Below are 19392 nucleotides of genomic sequence, written 5' to 3'. Positions count from 1 at the left end.
TGTACCAATGTCTTCTGTGCCAAGCTGGAACTATTAGTATCACGGCACCCTTTCCTTGCTTTATCTTTCTCACCACCCTGGGTAATAAGGTGATTGGACGAAACACATACCCCAGATGAAAGTCCCATCTCAACAACAGGGCATCCACAAAGATCGCTCTGGGATGCTTTGCTCTTGACCCGTATGCGAGAACTTTGTTGTTCTGACTGGACGCCATGAGATCTATCTCTGTCAACCCCCACTTGTCTACTAGAGTCTGGAAGACCTACGGGTGTAGAGCCCATTCGCTTGCCTGAATGGCGTGTCAACTGAGAACATCCACTTCCCAGTTTAGGACTCCCGGAACGAATACTGCGGACAAGGCTGGATTATGAAGTTCTGCCCACTTTAGTGTGCGACTTACCTCTTTCATACCTATTTGGCTGCGAGTTCCTTCCTGATGGTTGAGGTACGCTACTGCCGTCGCATTGTGCAAGCGGATCTGAACTGGTTTTCCCCAAAGGATGTCCTTTGCCTGAATCAGTGCCATGTATATGGCCCAAAGTTCCAAAATATTTATTGGCAGGCAACCTTCTTCCTTGGTCCATTGCCCCTGGAAACAAAACCTTCCTAACACTGCTCCCCAGCCCTGGAGACTGGCATCTGTTGTCATAATTTCCCAATCTGATATCCAAAAGGGTCTCCCCTTGTCCAGATGGGATTTCTGTAGCCACCAGGCTAACAACCTCCTTACTTCCACCGTAAGGACCATAGTCTGCGTTTTTATCATCTGGTGAAACCCATTCCATTTGGCAAGGATCAGATACTGGAGAGGCCTCGAGTGGAACTGAGCATACACCACCATGTCGAATGTTGACACCATCAATTCTATCACACTCATTGCTGCATGAATGTATACCATTTGACTGTGTAGCAGCTCCTGAATCCTTGACTGAACTTTGGATATCTTGTTCAGAGGTAAAAATACTCTTTGAAGGCTTGAATCCAGTACAGCTCCCAAAGTGAGTGATCCGCTGTGACGGAACCAGAGACTATTTCACCCAATTTATGAGCAAGCCATGCTTCTGCAAACACGTTATTGTCTGTTGCAGATGACACAGGAGCAATTCCTGAGACTGTGCCAGGATTAAAAGATCGTCGAGGTATGGAAAAATTCTTATCCCCTGCTGGCGGAGATAACCTGCCATTACCACCATAATTTTGGTAAATACTCTGGGGGATGCGGCTAACCCAAAAGGTAGGGCCTGGAACTGAAAATACTGCTGGAGGATAGCGAACCTGACATAGCATTGATGAGACAGTGCTATAGGAACATGTTGGTAAGCATCCTGGATATCCGGGGATACCATATAATCCCCTGGCTCCATAGACAAAATGATGGAACTTATCCATATGAAACCGATGTACCCAAATGTACTTGTTCAGCACTTTTAGATTGAGTATGGGCCGGAATGACCCACTTGGCTTCTTAACTAGAAACAGGTTGGAGTAAAACCCCTGTCCTCGTTGTGCAGGAGGAACTGGAATGATTACCCCTGACTAAAGCAATTTCTGAACTGCCTCTTGCAAAGCCCTGGCCTTTGTCTCTAGCCGAGATGTGTTGGTACAAAAAATCCTTTGAGGAGGGTGTTTCTTGAAGGCAAATGCATAACCGAGAGATACCGCTTCCTGCAATCAAGCATCTGTTGTAGACTGCTGCCAGATCTGAGCAAACTGAAGAAGTCGGCCCCCCACCCTGGAATCCCCCAGGTGGAGGCCTGCACCATCAAGCTGATGGCTTATTTTCTGTTTTACCAACTGGTCCTCTGGTAGCCCAATGCTTTTCAGTCTTACCAGAATTGTTGTATTGGGGCTCTTTGCCATTACTTTTCCCTTCAGCTTTTCTTTGAGACCGAAAGGGCCGAAAAGCTGGAACTTTAGGTTTTAATTTGTATGTGGAAGGAAACTTTACTTTCTTGGAGTCTGCCTCTGACTCCAAAATATCTGTCAATTCAAAAGAATATCTCCAGAGAAAGGTAAAGACTCCAAAACCTTTTTAGATTCTGAATCAGCTTTCCATGTACGTAGCCAAACTGCGAGTGACTACTGTTGAAGCTGATGCCCTGGAGGCAATTGTACCCATATCCAAAGCTGCTTCTTCCAAGAACATCGCAGCCTGTTTTATGTGTGCCATATGGGATTTTTGCTCTATAGATGCCATTGAAAGATCTCATTCCAATGCATCAGCCCAGGCAGCCACTGCTTTTACCATCCAAGCTGAAGCCATGGCTGGTTTGATGACTGCCCCAGACAGGGGAAAAAAATTTTTTTTAAAGCCATCCACTCTCCTATCCGTGACATCATTTAATGATATTGAAGGCAGAGGTAATGGAGATTTTCGCACTAATTGAACAACATGCGTATCTACTTTGGGGGCCACCTCCCTCTTTAAACAATCCCCAGCTGGAAGAGGATAATTGGAATTCCATTTCTTAGGAATTCTAAACTTCTTACTGGGCGTAGTCCAAGCCTCTTCCTTGATTTCCGTCAGCTGATCTGACCCAGGAAACTCAGTCTTAACTGTTTTGGGACATTTAAGCACAGGTGCCTTGGATTTTAACACAGGCTCTGCTGATTCCTCTAAGGATAGAATGGATTGCATTGCCTTAATTAACTCAGCTATGTCCACTGAGCTAAGGCCTACCTCCTCCTCTTGGTATGCAGAACGAGAGCTTAATGAGCCTTCATCCTCCGATGAATCCTCATCTGAAACATGTGTAGACTGTGAAGATGTAGATTTACTTACCACTGGCTTTTCAGACTGTTTCTTTTTAGAGGCTGTTGCTGGAAGTGATAAACCGCAGGTGGGAAGCTGCATGTAAGGGTTAATCGTGTAACCTATTCCTGATACAGAAATTTGAATTATTCTCTTAGCTATACTGGATAATGTTTGTACAAACTTAGCCCAAGGGGGATCAACTTGCACCTGTATCTGCCTTGTACTATTCAAGAGACTTTGGTGAAAGCTAAAACAATTTGCACACAAACCATCCTGAACCAGATCCTGTGAGGTTAACCCAGGTTTGCAAGACAAACATGATATGAGTGTTGGTGTTGCTGTGAGTGTATCTTCCTCACATTTGCTGCTCTTAGACATGATAAATAATCAACACTTGCACAGTGTACTACACAATTTGTGACTGTAATCACTTTAAGACTCGTTAAAGTGACATACATTCCGACCCTACCCTGCTATAAATCAGCAATGAGGATTGGAATAGATAGAAAAAACTGACAGAATTATAGTAAAGTCAGCAATCACACTAGCAGTCAGTCACATGTTATACATTAGTATAATAAGCAATATGAGCACATAATCAACTACAGATACATTTCAAGTATGTAGGAGAAACATATTACTGCATTACTTTATAAAAGTTTTAACCGTATTCAGACGCATAGCGAAAGAAACCACAGTAATATTATCAGACTCATATGCATTATGCACTTATCCAAATAGTAATACTCAAAAGGTAGATTGAGACTTAGTGCTGTATAACCCATACTCAGTAGAGTGGGATACAGGGAGACTTACCCTGCTTTCAGGATCGATCAATATGTCTGCGAACGCTGAGTGGATCCAGACGCTATAAGTGTACACTGCCGCTCCGTGAACCTATAGTGAACACAGACGCCCAAAGTGAACACTGACTCACCAGTCACACAGCCGTCTATGCTGCGACTGGGTCCCTTAGTACAGAGCATCTCAGACGGAAGCAGGAAAACAGTTCATGTCGGGAGACTCGGAGGAAACTGGTCATGAACCGGGGGAGGGGTGACCAGGAGAGCATCTGACTCCCCACTGCGACTCCAACCCTAGGGATCGTGGACTCATACTGCTCCCAGAGCATATTATCCCTAAGGGCTAGAGCTGGTGCACCCGAGGTGGCAGCTGAGTCAGTGACTGTTTGGTAGTCTCCTCCCAAAGCAGTGTGGCTGTGTCCGTATTCCCCCTCTAAGCGGAACCGATACCTTACCTTCTCCCCGTGCTTGGCCACAGCCTGGTAACGTCTGCTGGACCTGCTAGCTTATCCAACACAGACGCCCGCAGAAACAGCACTGTACTCGTGGGTAAGAGTTGTCACGGCCCAGCAGAGAGTTGTTGGAGCGACGCTTTTTAGAAAGATCACTCAAAAAAATATTAAGACTATAAAAATAAAATAAGAAAGCTTATTGCTGCTAAATACCAGCATTGACCATGGTCCGGCTCCTGCCGCACAAACAAAAAACTGATTTGTCTGAGCCAGAAGGCGGGGATATATGGACGGGCCCGTTGCATGCTGGGAGACTGAAAAGCTTTGACAGATTGGTGCAAATCCGCTGTCGCTTCATCATATCCCAATGTTATCCTGTGGATAACCTGTGGACCCTGCCGGAGAAATTATATAACTTGAATTCTAACCCTTCTATATTCCAACCTAATTCTTCAATAATATCGTTATTCTTAAAAGACATACATCTAACTAGACTGTCATCTGAAGATTTAGATTCTTTAAATTCTGACTGAACAAATGAGGAAATAACAGCAGTAATTGGCTCCCTACCTGTAGGAAAAGCCCCAGATCTGGACGTATTTACCAATTCATTCTATAAAAAATTTGCTCCAAATCTTGTACCCTCTCTTACCACCCTTTATAGCTATACCACTGAACATGGGTCATTACACAAGGAAATGCTACAGGCACGGATTATAACCATCCATAATCAGGGGAAAGACCCCTATATGTGCAAAAACTACAGGCCCAATGCAGTCCTTAATACAGTCTTAAAAATATTTTCCAAACTCATAGCAAATAGATTGTTACCTCTTATTCCATCTCTCCTACACCCAGATCAAGTAGGCTTTGTGCGAGGTAGACAATCTTCGGATAATACGAGAAGGGTGGTTGTATTGGCGGAATATCTTGCAAAAGTGGGAGGAGTGCCATTTTTTTTCTTTCTTTGGATGCGGGGAAAACATTTGACTGTTTGCACTGGGGATTTCTTAAAGAGATATTGCTGAAGGCGGGCCTAAACAGAGCAATCCTTTCATTCATAATGGCGTTATATAGCTCGCCAACACTCTTCAGTAATGGCTTTACGTCCTCCCCTTTGCAATTTTAAACAGTACTAGACCGGGTGTCCCCCTATCTCCCCTTATGTACAGTATGTTTTTGCAATAGAACCTTTAGCTGCCATATTGCGACAATCCTCATTGACAATCCTCGGGAATATGAGTAGGCTCAACTCAACATAAACTGAGTCTCTTTGCAGATGATGTTCTCGTTTATTACAGACCTTGAAACTTTGTTCCCTGACCTTCAGGAGATAATTAAATGCTATAGTAAAGCTTTCTTTTTCAAACTCAGTGCATCTAAAATGGAAGCTTTACCATGCAATTTGAGTTCCAATAAGCTGGCCTGACTTAAATCTCTCTATAAATATAATTAGAAAAAAGATTACACGCTTTATTTAGATATTAACATTCCCAATACGCTATCCAAAATAGCATAGATTAATTAATTATGGGGAGATATCATGCTGGGCAGAGTAGCATCTTATAAAATGTCAATCCTCCCAAAATTAATGTATCTATTCCACACAATCCCTTATTTGGTCCCGCAGAAGTTTACTAGACAAGTGCACTCAGCAATAATTAGATACATTTGGAAAAACAAGCCCTCCCGGATATCTTATAACCATTTGACTAGGTCTCGGAAATTGGGAGGTTTGGAGGTACCAGGCTTAAAGGCATATCAATTTGCTTATCTGGTGGCTCAAATAAGCGACTGGTCCTTACCTTTTGGTAAGAAACAATGGGTAGATTTAGAGAAAGAATTACATCCACTCTTTCCTCTTTTAGACTTATTATGGACTACCAAGCAACAAAGACTCTCTCTACAAATACCCAGTGTACTATCCTAGATTCTCTCAATGCGTGGGATGCTAAGGTAATCAATTCAAAAATAGTTTCTTTACCTTCTCGTAAACTGTCCTTAGCCACTCTCTCCAGACTGATTTAGGATTTGAATATCTCTAATTGGCTTTCCTTTGGTATTGCCACCATTGCCGATTTAGTCGAAGGATCTACAATTACCCCATTCTCCACACTACAAAGTCAATTCAATTTACCTCATAAAGAAATATTTACGTATAACCGCATAGTACATTGGATTGCTAGCTCAATAAAATCATCAGGGCCATTACTACTACCCCTGCCTAATGTAATCAAAAATGTCATCCGGCAATGGCAGAGGTGCCATTAGATTATGGTATGCTATCACTCAGAATAATACAGTGCATCCGAAAAGTATTCACAGCGCTTCACATTTTACAGATTTTGTTATGTTACAGCCTTATTCCAAACTGGAATACATTCATTTTTTTCCCTCCAAATTCTACACACAATACCCCACAATGTGAAAAAAGTTTTTGGTGATTTGTACAAATTTATTGAAAATAAAAAACTAAGAAATCACATGTTCATAAGTATTCCCATCCTTTGCCATGAAGCTCAAAATTGAGCTCAGGTGCATCCTGTTTCCACTGATGTTCCTACAGCTTAATTGGAGTCCACCTGTGGTAAATTCAGTTGATTGGACATGATTTTGAAAGGCACACACCTGCCTGTATAAGGTTTAACACTTGATAGTGCATGTCTGGGCACAAACCAAACATGAAGTCAAGGGAATTGTCTGTAGACCTCCGAGAGAGGATTGTCTTGAGGCACAAATCTGGGGAAGGGTGCATAAAAATATCTGCTGCTTTGAAGGTCTCAATGAGCACAGTGGCCTTCCATCATCCATAAATTGAAGAAGTTCGGAACCACCAGGACTCTTCCTAGAGCTGGTTAGCCATCTAAACTGAGTGATCGGGGGAGAAGGGCCCTAGTCAGGGAGGTAACCAAGAATCCGATGGTCACTCTGTCAGAGCTACAGCATTCCTCTGTGGGGAGAGGAGAACCTTCCAGAAGGACAACCATATCTGCAGCAATCCACCAATCAGGCCTGTATGGTAGAGTGGTCAGACGGAAGCCAGTCCTTAGTAAAAAGCACATTGCAGCATGACTGGAGTTTGCCAAAATGCACCTGAAGGACTCTCAGACCATGAGAAACAAAATTCTCTGGTCTGATGAGACAAAGATTGAACTCTTTGGCATGAATGTCAGGCATCATGTTTGGGGGAAACCAGTCACCGCTCATCACCAGGCCAATACCATGCTACAGTGAAGCATGGTCATGGCGCAGCATCATGCTGTGGGGGTGTTTTTCAGTGGCAGGAACTGGGAGACTAGTGTTGATAGAGGGAAAGATGAATGCAGCAATGTAAAGAGACATCCTGGATGAAAATCTGCTCCAGAGCACTCTTGACCTCAGACTGGGGCGACGTTTCATCTTTCAGCAGGACAACAACCCTAAGCACACAGCCAAGATATCAAAGGAGTGGCTTTAGGACAACTCTGTGAATGTCCTTGAGTGGCCCAGCCAGAGCCCAGACTTGAATCCGATTGAACATCTCTGGAGAGATCTGAAAATGGCTGTGCACCGACGCTTCCCATCCAACCTGATGTAGCTTGAGAGGTGCTGCAAAGAGGAATGGGTGAAACTGCCAAAAGATAGGTGTGCCAAGCTTGTGTCATCATATTCAAAAAGACTTGAGGCTGTAATTGCTGCCAAAGGTGCATCAACAAAATATTGAGCAAAGGCTGTGAATACTTATGTACATGTGATTTCTTAGTTTTTTATTTTATAAATTTGCAAAAATCTCAAAAACACTTTTTTTACGGTGTCATTATGGGGTATTGCGTGTAGAATTTTGAGGGTAAAAATTATTTTATTCTATTTTGGATTAAGGCTATAACATAACAAAATGTGGAAAAAGTGAAGCGATGTGAATACTTTCCGGATGCACTGTATGTTACAAGACAAATCCCCTGCTCAATTAAGCTGGGAAGCAGATTTAAACAGCAACAATGGGAGTCTATTTACTGTACTACACATAATATTTCCAAATGCAATAACCACAAAGAAATGCACTTCAAACTCCTACATAGACTATACTTCACACCAGCCAAATTGCATCCAATTTGGTCTAATCAATCCAAATTTTGCTGGAGGAATTGCTTAGAGACTGGAGACATCTTAATATATTTTGGACATGCCCTATGATACCTCAACTTTGGAGTGATGTTTTTGCTTTTACTTCTAAAAATGTTTAAAACTACCCTCCAAGAGTCTCCTTCTGTAGCTCTTTTCCATATTTTCCCTAAAGACCTCATGCAGATTGTTATGTGCTAGGTCATATCTTAATAGCCACCAGAGCTGCAATAGCTCAAAACTGGAAGAAAACCTCCCCTCCGTCCAGAGCCGGCCCTAACCAATATGATGCCCTAGGCAAGATTTCGGCTGGTGCCCCCTAGCACCGCCTCTAGTTCCGCCTCTGACCCTGCACCCCTTTCCCAGCACCATCACCCCTCACCCATAGCAGTCCTCATTTTGGTGTCCTACCCCCTATATTTTAAATAGGAACAGTGCGCAAGGGGCATGGCCACACAATAGTACCCCCAATTCAAATTATGCCACACAGTAGTGCAACTTTATTCACATTTTATCATGCGATAGTGTCCCTTATTCACGTTACATCACAGAGTAGTACCACTTTACCTTATATGCGTTACGTCTCACAGTAGTGCACTTATTCACATTACATCACACTGAATTGCTCCTTATTTACATTACACCACACTATATTGCTCTTTATTCACATTAGACCACACAGTATTGCCCTTTCTATACGTTACGCCACAAAGTAGAGCACCTTATACACATAATGCCACACATTAGTAATGCCTTTATACACATAATACCACACAGTAATGCCCCTTACACATATGACACACATTATTAATGTCTTTATAAACATAATGCGCCACATTAGGCCAACCTTTATTAATGCCCTTATACACATAATGCCTCTTACACATATGCCGAACACTACTGCACAACCAACCCACCCACACACAGCACTCACCTGGCCGCTAACACTGTAACCTCTGCCTCTGGTTGGATACAGATGTGTCCTCATACATCTTACCTCAATATGCAGCAGGAGATGGCTGGATTGAGTCAGCTGGCAGCTCTGCTAGGTTGGGCACCTTCTTATTTGCATTACTATGTGGCTAGGATGCACATGCTGTTTCTGCTGATTACAAATGATATGCAGTATGCCTATATTCTGTGTGCGACTGTGGCTGTATCTGCATATGAAATACTACATTACAGTGATTTCCAGGAATACAGGAATTTCAGGAATTTTGTATGCAGATACAGCTGCAGTCACACACAGAATATAGGCATGCCGCATATCATTTTAATCAGCAGACGCTGCTTGTGCACCCAGGCATACCAAATGCCCTAGGCATTTGCCTAGTTTGCCTATGCCTAGGGCCGGTACTGCCTCCGTCTCTCCTTAAAATTATCCGCAAAACTCACCATGCCTTTGAAATGGAAACTCAAGGTTTACCATATTCGTTTACTGCCAAATCTCCTCTAGTTAAATGGTTCTGCTGGTATGAATACTCAAAAATGAGAGAGGGAGCCAATAGCTTGCTTGAAACAGATTATTGATTTGAAGTTAGAAGTCAAATTGCGGTTAGCTTATCCTCAATGGTATTATATTAATGTTTATTATCACATTGTTTTGTGTGCTTTGCATATGTATACAGTTACCATGTTTGCTTATACAACATTCTATGTGACTGTGTCGAATGAATCCTTGCTCCCTATCCTCTTCCTCCCTCTTTCTTTCTTCTGTATCCTCTCCTCTTCCGTGGTTAACGGACAAAAAAAAAAAAAATCAATAAAAACAATTGATACGAAAAAAAATAGAATGACGCTGGTAGGTGCACAGGGACAATGTCCTTCTTAGCAGCTGACTTGGATTTAGCACCCACTCCACCTCCCTTGGTGCCTCTGGATACAGGACTGTGCTAGAACCCACTCTTGGGCTGATGGCCACACGAGCATAGAAGGACTTTTGGGTCATAAGCCTGAAAGTACTTATCAGGGCCAGATTAAAGGAGGGGCCACAGGGGCGATCGTCCCAGGGTCCCCAAACAGAGGTGTCCCCACAAAGGGTCAATGAGACCTTGCAATTGCTTTGTTTTGTTTGTGAAGGCCGCTGTGTGTTTTGTTCAGTGGAACCTTTGTGCAGCTTTTTTATTGTCCATTTTAAATAGAGATGTGCAGGTTCGGTTTTACTCGGATTTACTCGGGGCTTGAAACGGCATCTTATTGGATCACGTTTTGGATAGCCAATAAGCAAATCCCAAAATACATGAGTAAATCCGAGTAAAACCGAACCCGCACATCTCTAATTTTAAAGAGAAGGAACAAATTGTTTCTATCTCTGTAAGATCATGGATTGACTGTGATCATGGCTTTGCACACTATCACTAAAAATCACTTGAAATCTGTTTCCCTTTTATTTGTACTTTATTAAAATTGGGCAGCTGTTGTAGAGATTATTCTGGACTTTCCATGGACTAATATACAATGGGGGAACTGAGTAGTCAAAAACCTTCACTGTATAAACTTACTGCATTAAATTAAGCATATACTTTCTAAAGTAGGTTTAAAGTTGCAATTCCTTTAGGAAACATTTTTTCATGCAGTTGTATTAATATTCCATTTGAAAATAGTTGCATTCCAAATGCAGCCACATATGAAGCTTTTGTAATTAACAATCAAGCCCAAACTGAGCAAACACATTTCAATATCTGACTAAATATAGTGCCCTTCTCTGGGTCACACTGGCCCTCAGGGGCAGGGCAGTAGAGAGCCTGGCTGGGCTCAGGTACCTTTAGAGAAACATACAGAATTTTTTTAATTTTTAAGTGCATCCCTGGCCAGACTGCAGCCCAGCAGACAGCAGTGTGTGCTAGGTTGAGGAGAAAAGCTGCAGCTGCTGCTGCCAAGTAGGGTGGGGTGGACCTAGGCCCCTCCATCAGACCTGCACCTGGGTAATTCGTACCCACTACCCCCTCCACTCAATGCCTCTGCACATGGGGTACAGGGAAAAACCCCAGTGGACCCCACTGCCTGTGGGCCTTCCCTCTCCTCTGGGTATCCAGTTCTAGACTATGCATTTGAGTTATACATATGTCTATACTGCATAGGACTATGGTGTATTCACTACAGAGCACTGCTGCTGTTATCATGCATGCACTAGCAGTATTTACATAGTTAAGGTTGAAAAAAGACCATTGTTTATCGAGTTCAACCTATAGTGCTATTCCACCTAGTTAACTTTGTTTACAGAAGATATCCTTGGATGCCATTTTCGTCTAAAAATTTATCTAAACCTTTTTTGAACATCTTGATAGATTCAGACATTACCACTTTCTCCGGCAGTGTGTTCCATAATCTAACCGTCCGTATGATAAAGAAACCCTTACTTCGTTTGGTGTTGAACTCACTCTCCACCAACTTTAAAGGGTGACCTCATGTCCTGTGTACAGATCTCTCGATAAGTAAATCGCTCGAAAGATCCCTATAAGGTCCCTTCATGTACTTGAAGATATTAATCATATCCCCTCTCAGACACCTTTTCTCTAGTGTAAACATTCCCAACTTAACTAACCTTTCCTCATATTCCTAGGACTCTAAACCTTTAATCAATTTAGTAGCTCTTCTATGCACCTTTTCTAGTTCTACTATGTCTTTTTTTATAATGAGTAGCCCAGAATTGTACACAGTATTCCAGATGGGGCCATACCAATGATTTATACAATGGCAGGATTACGCTTCCATCTCTAGTCTCTATTCCCTGTTTTATGCACGCTAATACCCTATTGGTCTTTACTGCAGCATCCTGACATTGGGAACTACTGCTAAGCCTACTATCTATGCTCACTCCCAAATCCTTCTCCTTTACTGACTTTCCAAGAATTACCCCATTCAATGTATAGGTTGCCTGTTCATTTCTGATCCCGAAATGCATTACTTTGCATTTCTCTATATTAAACCTCATACTCCACTTGGCTGCCCAAACCCCCAGTTTAGTTAAGTCACTTTGAAGAGAGACAACATCCTGATCTGATCTAAATAGCCTACAAAGCTTAGTATTGTCTACAAAAATTGATACGTTACTCTCAATACCATGAACTATGTCATTTATAAATATGTTAAACAGTAAATGTACCAGCACAGATCCTTCTGGTACACCACTTAATACCTCAGTCCAAACTAAAAATGTTCCATTGACTACCACTCGCTGTTCCCTATTAGCCAACCAATTTTTGATCCAAGTACAAATATTATCACCAAGCCCAAGCTCCCTTAATTTAAGATACAACCTCATGTGAGGAACTGTGTTGAAGGCTTTCGCAAAATCTACAAAGACCACATCCACCTCATTACCCATGTCTAAGTTTGCACTCACTTCTTCGTAGAAGCTAATTAAATTAGTCTGACATGACCTATTTTTTACAAAGCCATGCTCGTTCTTACACATTACATTGCAGATAGCATCCCAGATACTCCTGAATGCTATCCCTTAATATACCTTCCAATATTTTCCCTACTACAGAAGTCAGGCTAACCGGTCTATAATTTCCAGGATTAGATTTCATTCCCTTTTTAAATAGTGGTACAACATCTGCAATCTGCCAGTCCCTAGGAACTATGCCAGTTGCTATTCAAGCATTAAAGATTAAGTATAATGGCCTAGCTAACTCTGAGCTTAGCTCCATAAGAACCCTTGGGTGCAGTCCATCCGGTCCGGGAGATTTATTAGTCTTAATATTTTGTCATCGTTTTTTGATTTCTGCTTCACTTAAACACGTTAAATAAACTTGGTAATTCTACTTGCACTAACCTGTTCAATTTCCTCCATGTTTACTTCTCTAGTGTAAACTGACAAGAAGGTTGTGTTCAATATCTCTGCCTTTTCATTGTCACTAGTTAACAACACTCCTAGGTCATTTGGTGTTTTTTTTTAATCCTTTTACCATTGATATACTTGAAAAAAAAAATTGGGTTCGTTTTATTTTCCTTCGCAATTAGTTTTTCATTTTCTATTTTAGCTGCTCTAATTTCCTTTTTTGCACAATTTCTTACATTCTTTGTAGCAGCAGAAGCTCACCTTACTCCCAACAGATTTAAAAGCTTTAAATGCTCGGCTTTTTCTGTCCATTAATAACTTAACCTTGTTATTTAGCCACATCGGTTTAAACTTGCTCCTCTTGCTTTTGCTGGCCAAGGGAATGTACTCATGCATGAGCTTCTGCAGCAATATTTTAAAGGTATCCCACATTTCTACAGTGTTCTTACTGTTAAAGATTTGGACCCAATCTATACCCTTTATAGATTGCCTGATCATAATAAAATTTGCTTTCCTAAAATTAAAGGTTTTAGCTGAACCCATATAACGCTGTTTACGGTAACACAGTTCGAATGTGACCATATTATGATCGCTATTTACCAATGGCTCCCTTACTTTAATGTTAGATATTGCCTCCACATTATTTGTTATCACCAGGTACAGTGTGTTGTTATTCCCAGTAGGTTCTTTAATCATTTGGGACAAATAGTTATCCTTTAGTATGTTTAAAAACCTATTACCCCTAGCTGTACCACATGACTCCAATGACCAATTTATGTTAGGATAATTAAAGTCCCCCATAACCAACATTTCTCTAACGTCCTTGAGGATGCTGGGACTCCGTAAGGACCATGGGGAGTAGACGGGCTCCGCAGGAGATAGGGCACTTTAAGAAAGCTTTGGATTCTGGGTGTGCACTGGCTCCTCCCTCTATGCCCCTCCTCCAGACCTCAGTTTTACACTGTGCCCAGAGTGAGATGGGTGCACTGCAGGGAGCTCCCTGAGTTCTCTGCCTAGAAAGCATTTTTGTTTGGATTTTTTCTACATTTTTACAGGGAGCACTGCTGGCAACAGGCTCCCTGCATCGAGGGACTGAGGAGAGAGGGGCAGACCTTCTTGTCTAAGATAGGCTCTGCTTCCTCGGCTACTGGACACCATTAGCTCCAGAGGAGGTGAACACAGGATCTTACTGGGCGTCCACCCCCAGAGCCGCGCCGCCGTTCTCCTTACAGAGCCAGAAGAAAATAAGTCAGAAGACGTCTCAGGCGGCTGAAGCCTTCAGAGCGTCACTGAGGTAACGCACAGCACCGCAGCTGTGCGTCATTGCTCCCATACACCTCACACACTCCGGTCACTGTAAGGGTGCAGGGCGCAGGGGGAGCGCCCTGGGCAGCAATAAAACCCCTCTCCTATGGCAAAAGTGTATATACATGTACAGGTGGGCACTGTACATGTATATAAAAGAGCCCCCGCCATATTTTAGTAAGTTTGAGCGGGACAGAAGCCCGCCGCCGAGGGGGCGGGGCTTCTCCCTCAGCACTCACCAGCGCCATTTTCTCTCCACAGCACCGCTGAGAAGAAGCTCCCCGGACTCTCCCCTGCTTGACACACGGTGAAGAGGGTTTTAAAGTAGAGGGGGGGCACATATTTGGTGATTATACATTACAGCAGCGCTACTGGGTAAACATTCTGTGTCTTTTCCTGGGTTATATAGCGCTGGGGTGTGTGCTGGCATACTCTCTCTCTGTCTCTCCAAAGGGCCTAGGGGGGAACCTGTCTTCAGATAAGAGATTCCCTGTGTGTGTGGAGTGTGTCGGTACGTGTGTGTCGACATGTCTGTGGTAAAAGGCTCTCCTAAGGAAGAGATGGAGCAAATCTGTGTGGGTGCGTGGTGTCTCCGTCGACAACGCCGACACCTGATTGGATATGTGAAATAAAGTGCTAAGATGAGCTTATTACAAAAGATTAGAGAACAGACAGGGAATCTACCCACGTCTGTCCCTATGTCACAGAGACCTTCAGAGTCTCACAACGCTCACTATCCAAAATAATAGACACTGTTATCGACACGGAGTCTGACTCCAGTGTCGACTACGATAATGCAAAGTACAGCTAAGACTGGCAGAAAAGTATTCAATATATGATTATTGTAATAAAAGATGTTTTGCATATCACTGATGACTCATCTGTCCCTGACACGAGGGTATACATGTTTAAGGGGAAGAAAGCTGAGGTAAATTTCCCTCCTCTCATGAAGAAAAAGAGCGGGAATCTCCAGACAAGAAGCTGCAGCTTCCCAAAAAAGAGAATTCTCATGGAGTATCCTTTCCCTAATGGGGCCAGGAATCAGGATACGATGGGAATCTTCCCCTAGGGTGGACAAGGCATTGACACGTTTACCCAAAAAGGTAGCGCTGACTTAACAGCTATCCTCAGGGATCCTGCAGATAGCATGCAGTAAAAGTACTTTGAAGTCCATTTACACACATTCTGGTACACTACTCAGACCGGCGATTGTGTCGGCATGGGTTTATAGCGCTGTAGCAGCGTAGTCAGATACCTTATCAGCGGAGGTTGAAACCCTAGATAAGGATGCCATGTTATTGTCCCTAGTATATATATATATATATATATATATATATATATATATATATATATAGATATTTATATGTAAAAGATGTTGTCTTTTTTATATATATATATATATATATATATATATATATATATATATATAGCATTTGTCCATGCACTAGAAAGCCCAGCTCAGGAAAAACCAGCACACTGTTTGAACTAATGAATATCCTTCAGTGTTTTAATAAAGTGCAAGATAATGCAAACAAGCAGCACAGGTAGTTATAGCAGCAAGGTAACATATGCAATGAAATACTCAACATCCCAACAGCTGTTTCGTCTGCCTTCATCAGGGGAATAATAGATTCAGCATATCTGTAAAATCACTGCACAGCCTGCAGTGTAAAGTGCCAAGTGCTCAAACGTTGCAGTGTAAATACAACCTATTTAAACCCAGTGCCCAAATTACCTCATGTACACCAGCTGTCTCCGGCCTCACGTGCGGATCAGTCCGACGTCATCCGGAAGCGCCGTCATGTATCGCGCTCCGGTAGTGACGTCAGAGGCCTGGCGTGCCCTCACCTCTCCGCATTCAAGATGCAGAGAAGTGTCACACTTCCATTCCCCCCGGAAGGAACAAGCCCGCCGGGTCCTACCCTGGATGAAACCACTCCCTCGACACGTCACATGACGTCCAAGGGGCGGTGCCATTGTCCAGTTAGGCTGGTTGTCAACGGCAACCCGTGACAACAAGCCCATCACCATGAGACCGGGCATAGGGAAGTACATGGGGATGGTTATTCTGATAGCTGTCACAACACAATTGGTGAATCTAATGCCCACATCTGACCACATACAGCTTATAGAGTCAATCCAACATTATATCATGTGGGCAAGTATAAAACATACAGAACAGTTCACCAATATGGGATGCGCAGAAAAAACAATATATGTCAACAGAAAAAATATGTGACTAATACATCCCTGTCAGATGATGGATCTAGACGCAAACCAGAGGTCAAGACCCACGCGTACCAAACTCAGACCAAAAAACAAAAATTAAAATAAAAAGATAAAGAAATAAAAATAATAAGCATTATTACAAGAATGGGGTAAAAGAGAAATCTTCATTTAATCCAGTCGGAGTCAACGTGTCAAGTCGATGAATCCATCTGCACTCCTGCTGTAACAACAGTTTATGCCTGTCTCCACCTAGTTTTAGTGGCGGCACATGGTCTATTGGCATGAACAATAGATCTTTGATGTTATGTCCATGTAGGACGAAGTGTTTGGCAACTGGTGGTGTTGAGCCATCCATTTTGATGAAAGCTTTTTTAATTGACGAGCGATGTAAAGCAATGCGTTCCTTAAGCATTCTCATAGTCTTGCCTACATAAAGCTTGTTGCAGGGGCAGACAATCATGTAAGTAACGTACCGTGTTTCACATGTCATCCGATGACGTAGATGATAAACCTTATTTGACAACGGTTGAGTAAAGCTGCTCCCTGTGCGCATATGTTTGCAATTGACACACGATCCACACTTAAAGGCTCCTATTTTCAATTGCAGCCAAGTGTTTTTTCCTTGGACTGTAGGCACAATGTCCGAATAAGTTATTTGGTCCTTTAAATTGGCACTTCTTTTATAACAAAATAAGGGCAATCTCTCACAATATTTGCCCATAATTGGATCGGACTGCAAAATGTGCCAGTGCTTCTGGATCGCTTGTCTCGTACCCTTAGAGGATACGGAACAGGTGCTGGAGAACGTCAATCGTCCCAATACATCTGGACGTATATTCTGTTCCATTAACTGCTTCCGATCAAGTTTCAAACATCTGGATATTGATTCTTGGACTTCTCTCGGATCATATCCCCTTTCGATGAACTTGTTGCCCATCTCTAAGAGGGCCTTTGGTAATGTCCCACTGTCCGACGTTATTCTAACTACTCTAACTAGCTGTGAATACGGTAAGCCCCTCTTAAGGGGTTGGGGATGGAAACTCGACGCCAGTAAGAGGGTGTTTTTGTCAGTTGGTTTTGTAAAAATTTCCGTAAAAAAAGCCCCATCTTGTAATTTTACTTTAACATCCAAAAAACTGATGCTGGTCAAGTCATAGGTACATGTGAATCTAATTGACCCCGGTAAAAGATTTAACTTGTTAACAAATTCAAGAAGTTTCAATTCACCTCCAGTCCACAGGATGAAAAGGTCATCTATAAACCGAACATAAAATTTAATAAATTCAGAAAATATTGGATCAGCCATAATATGTGCCTTCTCATATTGAAACATAAATAAATTGGCATACGATGGGGCCACATTGGACCCCATCGCTGTCCCCTGTAACTGTAAATAAAAAGAGTTTTCAAACAAAAAATAATTTTTGTGCAAAATGAAATCCAACAACAGAATCAAAAATTCACATGGCGGACCCTCATACTGCGGACTGGAGGCAATGGCGTCTCTCGTGGCCTCTAAGCCTTCAACATGATTGATGTTGGTATATAAACTGGTGACATCCAAGGTCACCAGAATACAATCATTCGGTATTGGACCAATGGAGTTCAGTTTCTTCAGAAAATCCGTGGTATCCCTAATAAAATAGGGCGTAGATTGTACAACAGGCTGCAAATGAAAATCAACATATTGTGACAATGTTTGACACAGGGATCCTCTTGAGGAGATAATAGGTCTCCCTGGGGGTTTCTGCATACATTTATGAACTTTAGACAAGGTATAGATCAAGGGTATGCGAGGGAATTCTTGTGTCAAGAAGCCTGCTGTTTGTTCATCTATCCAATTATTGGAGAGACCAAGTTCAATAACTGAATCAACTTCTCGTTTAAAGTTGTCAGTGGGATCAAAGCGGAGTTGTTTATAGCATTGACCATCCGCTAATTGGCTATTGATTTCACTTACATAATCAATCCTATTAAGTAATACTATCCCCCCGCCCTTATCGGCGGGGCGTATGATGATATCTGTATTATCCCGTAGTGTTTTGATAGCTGATCTTTCGGCCTTTGTCATTTTGTAATTTTTAATTCTAGTGTTTTGAACACTAGTTAAAGCCTCCTTTTTGACCAAACGCATAAACACCTCAATAGCGGAATTAGTTAGTGGTGGATCAAATCTGCTAGAAGCTTTAAAGGGATTCACTGGAAAATTGTCTGCACTCTTTCTAGAGAAAAAGTCTTTAAGTTTTAATTGTCTAAAGAATTTATATAATTCGACTTCACAATCGAATACATTCTGTTTGTGAGTTTGTACAAATGTAAGTCCCTTAGACAGTACTGCCATCTCTACTGCTGAAGGGAGGTAATCAGATAGATTAAAAACTGTTACCTCCGACCTCCCTTGTAATTTTTCCCCCCGGTGTCTTTTGTGCCTGATCCCCCCTCTCCTACAAGGTCTCCCGTGTCTTTGTTCTTTTTCGCCTTGCTCCTTGTAAAGTTCTTTGCCCCTAAAAAAGAGCCTCTTTGATTACTGGAGTGATCAGAGTCACTCTGGGATGTATGTGAATCAATATCAGTAAATTAAATCTCCGTTTTTTTACGAAAACCCTGGGTTGTTCTCCAGGGTCGTCTGTTAGATTGAGTAAACAACCAAGGATATACTCGAAGGTCTCGATAGTCCTCCTTAACTTTCCTATATTTGGACTTTTTGAAGGCCAGCAGATCGTTTCTAAAGGCTGTAACCGAATCATCCAATTTGATTAACCAATCATAGGAAGCATCAGCCTTCAAAATATCCAAACCTGTAGATTCACAAGATAAAATCTCTTTCTTTACCGTTTCTGTATCCAGATTAACCTGTTGGACTACCAATACCATCAAATCAAAACTACACTGGTTCAATATTTGGCACCACTGACGACAGAATTCTTTGTTGCTGCGACCCAACGTAGGTTGATTTTT

This window comes from Pseudophryne corroboree, chromosome 1 (assembly GCF_028390025.1).
Source record: "Pseudophryne corroboree isolate aPseCor3 chromosome 1, aPseCor3.hap2, whole genome shotgun sequence".
Taxonomy (NCBI): Eukaryota; Metazoa; Chordata; class Amphibia; order Anura; family Myobatrachidae; genus Pseudophryne; species Pseudophryne corroboree.
This window is presented reverse-complemented; position numbering follows the sequence as displayed.